The sequence below is a fragment of the Anoplopoma fimbria genome, chromosome 2 (assembly GCF_027596085.1).
Source record: "Anoplopoma fimbria isolate UVic2021 breed Golden Eagle Sablefish chromosome 2, Afim_UVic_2022, whole genome shotgun sequence".
In the NCBI taxonomy this organism is placed as follows: domain Eukaryota; kingdom Metazoa; phylum Chordata; class Actinopteri; order Perciformes; family Anoplopomatidae; genus Anoplopoma; species Anoplopoma fimbria.
Window position 1 is genome coordinate 26,717,686 of NC_072450.1, and position 13,092 is coordinate 26,730,777.

Below are 13,092 nucleotides of genomic sequence, written 5' to 3' on the forward strand. Positions count from 1 at the left end.
GCTTCTGCTCCCCTCCCTGCAGCAACACCACTGACTGCAGCACAACTCCGTCTTTGTCTTTCAGCCCGGTGCACAGTCGTCGACGGTTCTCTGCGAACAGAGCAGCGGACACCCTCAGGGTGTCGTTACCCAGCCAGTAGACGGGTCTGAAAGGACAGGGAGACAGAAGATGGGATGATGTACTGGTCTGAAAGACGACTGAAAGACTTTGGGTCAAGATTAGAATGACCTGGTCCTGAATTGCACAGGCCTCAAACAGCAAAATGCTGATATTAATTCTATTTCAATAATTAACTAACTGATCTCTCTTTGTAAAATGAAAGTCAAAGCTGTGATAGCAAACTCTCTGGGCAAAATCATTTAGGATCTAGCGAGCAAAGAGAGGGGACATATTATGACTTTAGTTCTTTCGGCAGGTAAATCCTCTGGATTTGGTCAGTACGTGTCGGCCTGAAGAGGTGGGTGAACCGCGGCTCAGCCCGTCTTCAGAAACAGTTAAGATATAGATATAGACAGAGAGACACATCCTTGTAACCAATAGGCCTTGGTTATAAATCTCGGTCTCTGGCCCATGGCGTTGCTGATAAGATAACAAAAATGATATATCTGATTCAGCCTGGACTTTATACCAAAGGTTAATCCATAACCTCAAAGTATTTTATGGCTCAAGGTTTACAGGTGTAACTGCGTATCTTTGAGGACAGATCGAGCCCAGTGAGGTGATAAATGGTGTTTTTATTGAAGGAAGGAGACACAATAATTTAGTACACCGCGATGAAAACATCTGCAGGGCAATAGCGCAAGGATAAAAAAACAAATATATATATACACACATACACACACACACACCTTTTCAAATGTGTTATGTACTGTTTTTTTAGGTGTCAGTGAGGTACTCATTAAATGAAGTTAGTTTTTGAGTGAAGCGTTTCTTGCGATGTATTACATAATGGCATAAGGTGTGACTGATGTTGGTTCCAACATCTGGCAGAGATCACTTTGTGATTGCTGACAACTTTAAGATTACCACAGCAGATACTTGTGAAGCTTGTTTATTATTTCATGATTGCAACATAATTCATCAGCAGTATATTCTCTGTTCCCAAAAAACAATTATACTGCTGGCTTTCTATGATCTTGGATTTTATACTTTTTTGGCAAATACTGTATGCATGTAAACTGCATATATACTGCCACTGTAATACAGTAAAACAATAAAATGAAATTTGTGTGCAATTTACCAAGACTCTTTAAATCATATGAACTAAAATAAATACATTTCTAGTCAGTTAAAAGCTGCCAGAAATCCAAAACACAACTCAGGTCCAGACTGTCAAGTGCAGACAAGGAGGCAAGTCAGCTGACTCGGCGGTGTGCTGCGTTCAAGTCCATCGGAAAAATGAACATCAGAAGTGAAGTTACGCTGGTTGAAAGGCTCCTATCGTGTTATTTTTTCCAACCACGACTGTCGTTCACAACGTTCTGCAGTCAGTAAGAGAAAACACCATCAACTAAAGTAAAAACACGTCAAATGAAAAGCTAAAAGAAGATGTAGTCCAAACATTGCTACTAATGAGAATTAATTGCGAGAATGTATCTCCCTCTAAATGTCACACCATTGAAAGCCCTGCAGTTACCAAACATATTCAGTATATGTGTATAAAACTGCTGGTTCTTTACGCCCTTACAGTAATCAGTGCAATACAATATCCTGCAATACACTAGGGAGCAGCAAGTACACAAACAAGTGCAGGAAATATTACAGAAGCCACCTGCAATATGTTTTTGCCACATTATTCAATTTATTAAAGGGTTAAGCTGTTAGTTTATCTAATTATGACTAAAGTTGCAGTGCATTGGTGAGGTATGAAGTTAAGTCAGTGGGCTGAAATGCCTCAACATGTAAACACTGTTGCTTTGAGATGTTAATTAGATTTTTTTATATATATAATAATGGCTATTATATATATTTATGCAGATATCATCCTGGTTTCAGCTCCCTGTCTATTTCTTTATCATTTAAGCTACATATTCAGTTATAGCCTACAATAAATATTTTTTTGTAATTCAAAGGGGGAATAGCGCAAGACACAAGACCTTGTAGAGTCACACAGGAGATCTGTTATCGGTTCTTTTTCTTTTTTTTTTTTTTTTTTTTTTTTGCCATGTGCTGAGGAAGTGAAATTATCCATATTCATGATTATAAATGATCCCACACTAAGACAATTAGAACATATAATCTACAGGGAACACGATCTGTTTATACTCACATGCATCGGTGCCTTATGTTATTAATTCATTATTTATTCATACTTTTTTCCCCAAGGGCTTAGACAGTAAGTTTTTCAAACAAGAGGACTTGCTTTGGAGCCAGTGGACTCAGGAATTAGTTATTTTCAATCTATCAAGAGCCCAAACCTACTAAACACATGGGGCAGCCATTAATTCAACTATGAAACATGAGACAACAAAACTGTATTTGTTTTTTCCATTCAGCAGTGACTGTCCTGAATAACCTCTGGCTTGTTCATGCTCTTTAAACTTCAAGTAAATACACTCAGTTATAAAAAAACAATCCATTCCAGCCAGTAAGGCTGAGAAACTCAGTTGGGAGATCTTGTCCATAAAAACCTTAATATTCTGAAAACAAAGTAAGACCTTCAGAGGCACACATCAAAATCACACGTTGTGATACAGTATACCGTCTCCTTTAATTGGATTAGGCAATGGTGCTTTTACAGTCAAAACAGTAGGGGGAGATGCAACTCTCTTTTGCTACAATGCAGGGAGAGTTAAATAAATAATTATTTTTTATGAGGGACTACATGATGGATGCATATGGTAAGTTTTTAATATTTTTATAAACACTTTAATCTAGGAATCCAGGTTGAAGTTATTTTTAATGTTTATTTTAACCTTAATGGAGGTTATCATGAAAATGTGCATAAACTGTTGGAACTTCTGGACTGGAAGATAGCCCAAAACTCAATAATAATAGGATTGTAAAGTATTTACAAACATCATTAATCCCTGTCCAACTCTTAGAAAGTGTGCACTCATTCTTCGTACTTCATGTTTTATATAAAAATGAACACTGAAGACTTCAGGATATTATTAATAAGACTCTTAACCTTTCCATCACCCTTTCTGCCACTGTGGTCTCAGTTAAATGAGGCCATTGCTCTCTGCACATTTTGCTTAATTTGAACTAGAGGCAGTTTTACCCAGAGCTCATTTTATTCATGTACATATATTGGCCACTTTTGAAAAGGCCAAAGTACAATCCAATTATAGCCAAACTTGTTTTTGCTTGCAAAATACAACAAACTTGCAGAAAAGTCAAATTAATTCACAGACAAATCAGTGGCTCAATTCACGCTCCCTCCTGACACGCCACGGGAATAAATCCTAGCGTTCCACACCCATAACTGTGTTGTTACCCCCTAATGGCTCCCTGGCAGAGAGAAAGTGTTTCTGCTGGTAGTACAAAGGAGGACTCTGGGACACCAGGCATCAAGCCACCACTGTCACTGTAGACTGAGTGCCAATTCCCCTGCATCCTACATTTTATCTCTAGTGCCAGCTGCAAGTTGTGCTGATACAGTTGTACTGCTCGGCTTTGAACTCTCTACTTTCCTCCCTGTGGGCGTTGGACATTGGCAATGGAGGGAGGAGCATCCTCAAAGACACTTGGACTGTCAGGACAAAAAAGGGACAAAATGAACACAGAAAGTAGGGTGTAGCTGGGGGTTCACATGCTTTGGTGGAAGACATTAAAAATATATTTTTTTACAGAAAATAAGTCAAGCAGTGATGACGCCTTGTGACTGTAAAGTTGCTGTGTGCTCAAACCGTCTCAAAAACCAAACAAGGCTTAACCCTTTTAATGCAGGATTGAGATTGTTAAGAAAAAATGATTTCCAGTTAGCATTTACTCCTAATGAGTCATATTTAACTGGAAATTCCAGTGAATACAGAGGCAGAATATTGGTCATGCTTCCATGTTGCCCACTGGAACACAGTGGTGGGAGGGTACAACAGTTTCCACCACTTATGTGAAAAGTAAGACAAAACTAAGACAAAAGCAGTGAATTTAGCTGGATTTTGGCAAAATATGAACATCAGCATTTGGATGAAAAAGGAACAACAAAGGTGTGTATCATCATGCAAAAGGGATTTGAGAAGGTTCAGTGAATACTGTGATACTTTTGATCCATTCAAAAGACTCCTTACTACAGGAATCCACCATAACAATCATGAATGACCAAGCTACAGACCTTTTACATTCAAGCCAATGGGAGATGATACATTAATATTCAAAAGATAGATCAGATAGCTTTAAGATTCATCCAGAAACTAACCCAATCCCTCTCCTCCAAACCCGCTTCAGTCTATTAGGCAGATAGCGGAGTGTGTGTGAGAAGCACCATTGATGCCGATTATTTACTCTCTTCAAATGACCAGAAGAGGGTTTAATTAAAACGTAAAAAGCCGCCTGCAGGCAGATGGATTCCGCTGAGTGGGTTCTTACTGTAATACCTTCTGGTGAGTGAGGCACACGTGTGTCTGACAGAAGTGAGGAAAAGTATGAATTTCTGCCAAAATACATCAAACCACCATAAAAGCAACTAGAATAACAGCCTGGTGGTTGTATGCCTTCACCAACCAGACATAGCTTCAGTTTACATCAATGTCTGTCCAAAATGTCATCACATCATCATTTTATCCTAATGGACATTTGTGTGAGGTTTACATAATTAGTGTAGGAGTTCTTGAGTAATGGCCAAAAAGGTGTTTTAATCAGTTCAACCTTGAGTCCAGGTGGACGTTGGTGCCAGGTCTTAAAAAAAAATCACTCAATCGTTACTGAGATCCCCCTTACACAAGAATGGGTTGGATGTGAGGTCACGGTGACTTTGGACCACTTAAATCTAATCACTTTATCCCTGAGTCGGAGTGGACGTTTGTGCCAAATTTGAAGGAAATCACTAAAGGCGTTCCTGAGATAAGACTGTATTGACAATCGCGAAACATGATGCCTTCATCCACGGCTGTTGCCGGCGTGGTGGCAATAAAACTTAATAATTCAAATATAATTATTTCCTTTAAAAGCAGACTGTTCCTTATCTCTCAGTTTCAGTTATCGGTGACCATCTGCCAAACGCTGGCACTTTTCCCCAAGTGCCTGGATGTCACCGGAGAGCTGAGGTGTGCATGCAAGCCAGAATGTGATTGTGATTGAGGAGAGTGCTGAAAAAGTAACAGATACACAAAAACTTGAAAGACTTTAAATTCTAAATAGCTTGTGGGCACAACTACATTATGAGATTTCTTTCAGCCTATACGAAGTGAACTCTGTGAACAGAAGATAGAGACTATTTGAGGATGCATGAAATTTGGTCTAAGGTGAGAGACGGGACACTCTTTATACATTGTGTTTATGATGACAGCAGTCAAAAGATCAGAGAAAATGCTAATCACATCCGGTCTAATACGTCTTCATCCTCTAAAGCACCTTTGTCCTTCCTCACCTCATCTTTTTCTGGTCTGCAGCTTCATGATGTTACAAAGTGTTCTCTAATAATCACACAAGCAGCCACATCAAACACCTCTGCTGTTCTGACCACTCAGTATTAGTTTCAGTGTGTCTTCTACAAGATGTGAATGAATAAGTGATATCCACTGTCCCCTTGCACTGCATGTCTGGTCCTGTGTGTTAATATGACCTTGGAACTTTTTTACCAATTTCAGACAAAACTGTATTTATTGCATTTCTCATTGGAAGTTATCCTGATAATAATTACCAAAACTGCCTAATGGCAAAGCAAGGGGAGATATATATGCAGGATTACAACATGGGGCGTAGGGTATTGTAGGTCAAGGCTCATTATTAATATAAATTATTCTGATACAGCGCTAACAGTTTCACTGTTCGCTGATTTCAGAACAAACATTGGCCCCAGAAAGTAGGAACAAGAGCACTGTTGATTGTACATTGTGCTATACAATGCATAGAACTCCACCTGCACAGAAACGCTGATCACTAATTTAACATCCACACAAAGAGCTTAGTTAACAGAAGAATGGAAATTGTAGCTAAAGCCTACGGGGGTCTGTTTGAGGTAGAGTAACGCTGATTAGAAACTCCTGAAGCAGCTAATTACAACAACACCCTCTACTCCAGTAAGGAAGGAAACCAGAGTTGTTTTGACAAACTCATACATATGAGAACAGCACAGGTAAAAATCACACTTTTCCTCACAGTTAAGGGAGTGTAGCTTAGTGGTAAATGTTGTTAAGGTGCATATTTAATACCTACTGCTCTATCTTGCTGTTTCTTTTTGTGTATGTCACTCTGTGGATCACATCGTCCTTTGAGATCATCTAAATTACTCTTTTGGTCTCAACTGTATGGTTTCCCTGCCTCGCTTTAATGTGGTGTCCCACAGGGGGAAGAGCTTGGACAACTTTGGTTTTGCTTGAACCTTCCATAGAAGTAGAATACGATTTGAAACTGTCATCAGTCATTTGACTAGTACCAAGGAAAATGTTTATTGTTGTCATGGTGACAAGGCACAGTTGGGCCGTAAACTGTGTCACAACTCGCAGGTTATAGATTGGACGCAGCTTTGGAGACCAATGGCTGGTAACTTGTCGTTCTCTGGGTTGGCAGGGAGTGAGACGAAGGGACAGTTAGACCAAGCCCTTTCGCTGCCCAAGCAGCCCGCTGTTTGGCTGGTATTCTGTAACCAGTGTAGCATAAAAGCATGGTGGAATTAACAAGCAAGCGAACCACACTGGTCACAAAAAATGAGCCAAACAAAGTTGTCACTCGTCTGGCTATGGCAATGTGCTTTCATACACTGTGTGTGAGTGTTGTAACTCATTTACCCTGTCTTTCTTTGCTTTGTAACCTTACTACTCCATGCTCATTTTAGTAGTTACTGCAAAACTACACCTCAGTGACTTGCCCAAAGTTGGTTTAGTTTATAAGGTCAGCCTGTTACAATTGTCACAATGGGAGCGGTACACAAAGCTGGCTGCCACTCTGACCATCTTGCACTGTTGATTTGGATGGGAATGTCTGATATACTCCTCTTCTATTTCTATGGAACTTCCAGAACTGTCTCTTAATCTGAAAATATGGCAGAGGTGTGGTCTTTCACACTGATCGCGGTGAAGATCTATCATCTACCTGCAAGCTTTTTGATATATTTGATTGAAATACAGTATATTAGATTGGATCATTTATTGATGAGTTAATGTGTGGTTTTAGCCTTGAAAAGGTCCAAGCAATGTTTTGACAAATTACATTTATTTTTATAATTTCTTTTACTAATTTTTTTTACATTTGTGGAACTTAAAAGGGTCAGTGTGAGCCTTTAGGGCGATCTATTGGCAGACATTGAATATAATATTAAGTATGTTTTCTTTATTGTACATCACCTGCAAATAATTGTATTACCTTAGAATGAATCGTTTATATCTACATAAGGAGCGGGTCCTCTTCACGGAGCATATCGGCATGTTTCTACAGTAGTGAAGAACGGACAGATCAATCGCAGGCACTAGATATTGCCATACATGTTTTGTGTTGGCCACAGTAGTTCTCCTGTTTACATGGCACACAGGAGAACTTTCAGTTGGTTGTAATCTGCAACCTCACTGCTAGATGCTGCCAAATCATTCACACTGCACCTTAAAGGCTGCTATTTCTCGATGGTTGCATGGTGTCTATAGAATGGAAAACAGTATTTGTTGCCACATGTGTGACAGTCCAAATGAATCATGCTTTGGCAGATGGAATTGATCTACTGAGGCCATATGTTCACTGCTCCAAAGTCAGTGTGTACTTTCATCTCCATGCGCCTGCACAGACTACTCACTCATGTGCGGTGTCCAGGTTGCATGGCCGACAAAACCCTTAAGGAAATCATCTGATTGATTTCCTTGCATTTCATGAAAGAAAGTGGTTTTACATGTTTTTATAAGCCTATGGGACAATTTTTTTCCCAACACACAAAATATCATTTGTTTAGACCCATTTATAACTATTCATGAGGTGACCTTAGGAATTGGCATAATACATGTACACGGACAAAAACATTAGCATACCAACGTTCACTTACGCTCAATATATAATCTTAAAAAGTCTTTTTTGTGCGCTGTCATCTTTGCATTACTGTTATACTTCTATCCTTCAAAGTTTTGACAGCAACTGTGTTTGCATCCCCATGGGTGCGGAGCTGGTGGCACGAATATGATGTGCCAATTCCTCTCCATCTGCCGAGATGCCAGGGAGAGAGAGATGAATGGTCTCATAGAGTCGGCTTTGCTTGTTTCCATCTTGTTAATATGCCTCTGAGAGGCACCACTATAGTCAGGAGACTCAGTAGAGGCTGTTCTCCAGAGAGGGGAACAAGATAAACACTGCTATAGGAGGCAGTGGAGACCTTCAGAGCTGCGTAAATAACCCTGTACAGAGTAGAGGACAAGTTGTTCTGTTTTTGCAGAAATGGAACTATAAAGCTGCGTTATGCCGCAAGTCAAGAATATGTGTGTAATATGAGCCAATAATTTCTCATGGCTGACCAAACACTTGCCATAAGAATCCATCAAGAAAAAAGTATCACTGTGTGAGCTGTCTTCTCTCTGGCCACCTGATCAAAAGGAAGGCAGATATGGCAGATACGGCCCTTCAACTGCAAGATTTGATTTTACGAATTTGCGATACGTTATTGTAAAATAACATTAAACACACAAAACATAATTGACAATGCAGTTTTGTTGCATGGGAAAGTTATTTTTTGGAGAACAGGCTGGAATTGGTGAACTTGTGTGAACTTGTCCACACAATTTTTATCGGACTAAGACAATGAGAGGAAAAGGTCTGGGAGACGCATAGAGGTGCATGCTTGATTTGTGCTTCTCAGCTGAATCTGCAGTTGGCAGCCTCAGTCTTTCTGTTCAATGATTAAAAAAAGTTTTTTCTAAATACAACCGATTTAGATATAAGCTGCAGAATGTACAGGATGTTATGTGTTAGAAAATGAATTGCATTGGTAGGCAGTATTCACACCTGAGAGGTGCCAAAGCCTTGTGCTGCCAAATTGGACTGATCGTTCCTGATCGGGTCCCTGTGCTGTGGTACAGCCTGTTCAAGAAGTTTGATATACCCAAGTTTTTAACATAATCTTTTATATTCTGTTATTAACCTGCTTCTGTTGCAGCCATTAGACTCCACATCAGTATTAGACCATGTTTGTACTCCTTGGATTTAAGCATAACTAAAAGTGAAACTGGTGGACAACAGGGCAAACATTTCTTTTGTTTTTAGCAGAGCCTCTCATTAAAAATGCATTGCTATCATAACAAAAAAAAACAATGTCACGTTGTACTTTAAATAATCTTTATCTTCTTTAACACGTGCAAATGATTTACGTGCAAATAAGTTATTCTTGTTGTCTGTGTTTTCAACATTCACCCAAGCAACCCTTTTTAGTCAGTTGGAAGCAGTAATATAGTTTATTTCACTCAGTTTGTCATGAGAATGTATACTTGCAGTGGAAACAAGCTGTGTCTGAATCTTATTTCTCTACAGATCACATATCAAATGGGTATCTGTATCTGATTATTCTCTTAATACTCTCTCGTGAAGTATGTTCAAACATATCAAAATGATTAAGGAAATCATAATGATAATTATTAGAGTTGATTAAACACAATAAACATGCAGCTGTTTTTTTTTTTTTCAGTCCAAAACAATTCCTACTGGATATTCTCCTTCATGTAAAGTGAGGGAATAAAACAGGCTTCTGCCTTTGCTAAAATTGTCTAGTTTAGGTTGAGATGACTACTTTGGGTGATTTAACTCCATGGTATTAAAACGTTAGAAAAAAGGGAGAAAAAAATATAACCAAAACTTTACAAATAAGTATTTTTGTTATTAATCACTTGTTTTTTCACTCCAATTTTCCCTTAGTTTGTATCCTCTTGTTGACATTGTTGACTGGAACACAGACAATATTCTTATAGCTGCAGCCCATCCTACTGACCTGTTCAGAACCCAATTATGTTCCAAATACAAATATATATATAGATTGTAATAGTGGATTTCAACTCGAAATTCACTACTTAATCATTAGTATTAAAAAAAGATCAAAATAAATTATTATGTGTTATTTGTCCTGTCCATTCCAATGAACGGAGAATCTGAACTCAAAAAAGAAAAATCACCTAATTTTTCACCTAATCACACTATTTTAAAGAGACCTTATTTAAACAAAAAAAAAAACATGAGTCCCTTCATTTTTCATCAATGGTTTACTCATATCAATAAACAAAAAATGGTTTAAAACATAAAGCACACACAAAGCCTCCTGAGTTCAATATTTTGTGCACAAAATGATTTAAAACAGTATTTCCCTATTCATTTTCCAATTTCCCTTCTGGTGACAATCAGATCCCAGACAGATGTTTTTGACTAAATCCAGAGCAAAAGCTATACATCTTTCATTTTCTCTTTAAATACAGTTTAAAAATGAATTATGTATGATAACAATATGATTAAAATGGGCCTTATGCTTTCTCTTTTATTGCTGTATGCCATGCTGAAAAAGGGTGTGTGGCTCTACTGCAGTCTACTTAAGATGATGTTGAACACTTTGATTGGCTTACAGACATCTAATCAAATAATGTTTTGCATTTGGGTGGCGCTAGATGACAATAATCATCGATGCCATGTTAAAACAGTTAACCTACGTTAAAACAGTTGCTTATGTTTCCTTTTCAGTTCCCCATTTCTTCCCACCTATCAACTGCCCTGTACTATCACACTTCCACTGATGGCAACAAGGAGGCATCTTGGAAAACTGTACTTCAATCAAGCTGTTTAGGGATGAATTGTAGATTTTTTTCAATGTAGTTCATAAAATGCCGTTTGAATTTTACAGTGACTTGCAGCTGATACAGTAGTATTCTTCTTTTCAAAGCGCTATAGAAAAAAAAGGTATAATTATTGATTACAGCAGCTTTAAACTGGAAAACGTAGTTCTACATCACGGTCCTGCCACACCTGGTTGTATTTGAAAAGTTGTCATATAATACCTCTGTGATACAAACCCTCAGAACTATATCAGCATCAACCACATATGCAGATAAGGAACCATGTGACTGATCATAACGTCAATGTTTTATTCAGAGATTTAAAATGATACATCCTGGGTGACCTGCTAAACAGGACATGCATGATCTCTAAGGCTAACCCTCAAACTCTCCTGCATGTCATCCCATCCCACCCCCTTTTCCCTCATTTTTTTAGCTGTTGATTAAAGGCAAAATCCTCCCCTTAAAAGTAACATATTTATATATATATATATATATTTTTTTAAACTTTTTTCCACTGGTTACTGGTAAGAAATCCGAATGTGGAAAACTATACCTGAACAATGCATCTTTTATTTATGAGCACTGTCAAAATGGTACAAGAGACAATATGGGAACACAAAAGGTGGTCCTTTGGGAAAAGTTCCAGTGAGAAGCTTTTAGTTATAATAGTGGAATTATGTGAGCTGAATGTAAAATAGTGGAAACGGAAAACAGAATGCATTATGAGATATTTGTTTGCTGCCTGAGAGGGGAATAAATAAAGCTCATATTCTTGATTTCCTCTGCATGTAAATTCACACATTGTGAGGGTCCTCTGGGTGAATTCCAGCCTTGACCTTCACACATGTAAACAGTGACACTGTCTCATACTAAATTAATTAGCTCAAACAGTAAAACTATTTCCCTGTAAGCTGCATGAACTGGTGTACGTTATACCATTCTGTATACAAGCTTAAGGGAGGTGATGACTGTGGAAGAACTTACCAAGATGCAAAGTGAGAATTTCAGTAGCAACCAGTATGTGTGTGTGTGTGTGTGTGTGTGTGTGTGTGTGTGTGTGTGTGTGTGTGTGTGTGTGTGTGTGTGTGTGTGTGTGTTTGTATGCTTAGTGAAGTGTTCTTAAAGCAAAGCTTAAAAACAAAAACAAATTGAGGCTCATAAAGGAATTTAAACCTCTTTTTGAAGCTGTTTAGCTTTCCAAATACTGTAAAAAAAATAAAAAAAAGCAGGAGTAATAAAAGTACGGCAGATGGCGGGGAAAAGGGATCAGGTTAGTGTGGGCAGAGCCAAATCCAGATCAAAGGCTGCTCCCTCGTCAGGTTAAGCAACAGTCACATCCATAACCCAGGACAGATGTTTATGATTGAAGGGGATTAGGGACAGCACACATATTTCATCAGGATTTACCAACCCCATTTTCTAAAACTGGATTGCTTTAAAGCCCCTTACTTTGGCTGCTAAATAATTTCAATTATTACGCAACTTCTTTCCAGTGGAGGTCAGCCGCCTGCGCTAGTGTTCCAGGCCTTTTAGCAGATCAGGGATCAGTCATTATTACCCTCAAAATGTCCTTCAGGTTTAACAGTGCAGGCGTAGAAAGAGGTGGACACCATCTGTTTCAATTTCCAAAATGACACAAATGCTTCTCTTACGCACAGTCAATCAAAGTACAAGGACTTGGAGGGGAGCTGTGGAAGAACTACTGAACTACCGCGGCGTAAAGACCCTTTCGTTGTCATCAGCTGTCTGACTTTTCTGTGAGAGACATTTCATTAGGCTGAGAGAGACAACCAGGGGAATGAGGTCGAGGTTATTTTAATGCAGCTTTCATCATCCAATAACATCAAGGCACACTGATAAACGGCAGATAGTTTAAACCAAAGAAATGGGCACACGTGTTTTAATCTAGTCAAAATAAAATAACACCAAGGTAAACAAAAAATAGACCAACATATTTCAGAAATAAATGATACACACATCATGCAATGGTGTTTTGGAAACACAAGGTAAAATGTGAGCCAAAATGATAAAGCTTAAAATGAAAATTGTAATATTTATAATATTGAAGTCTTTTTTTTCTTTCCATATAAGACATTGATAAAAGCCGTGGTTGGCCGAAATGGGTGTGGTGCAGAAGCATCTTAATAAATGATATTTCTGGCAACAATGTAACGTTTTTGTCATTCTCAACTCATCCACTTACAC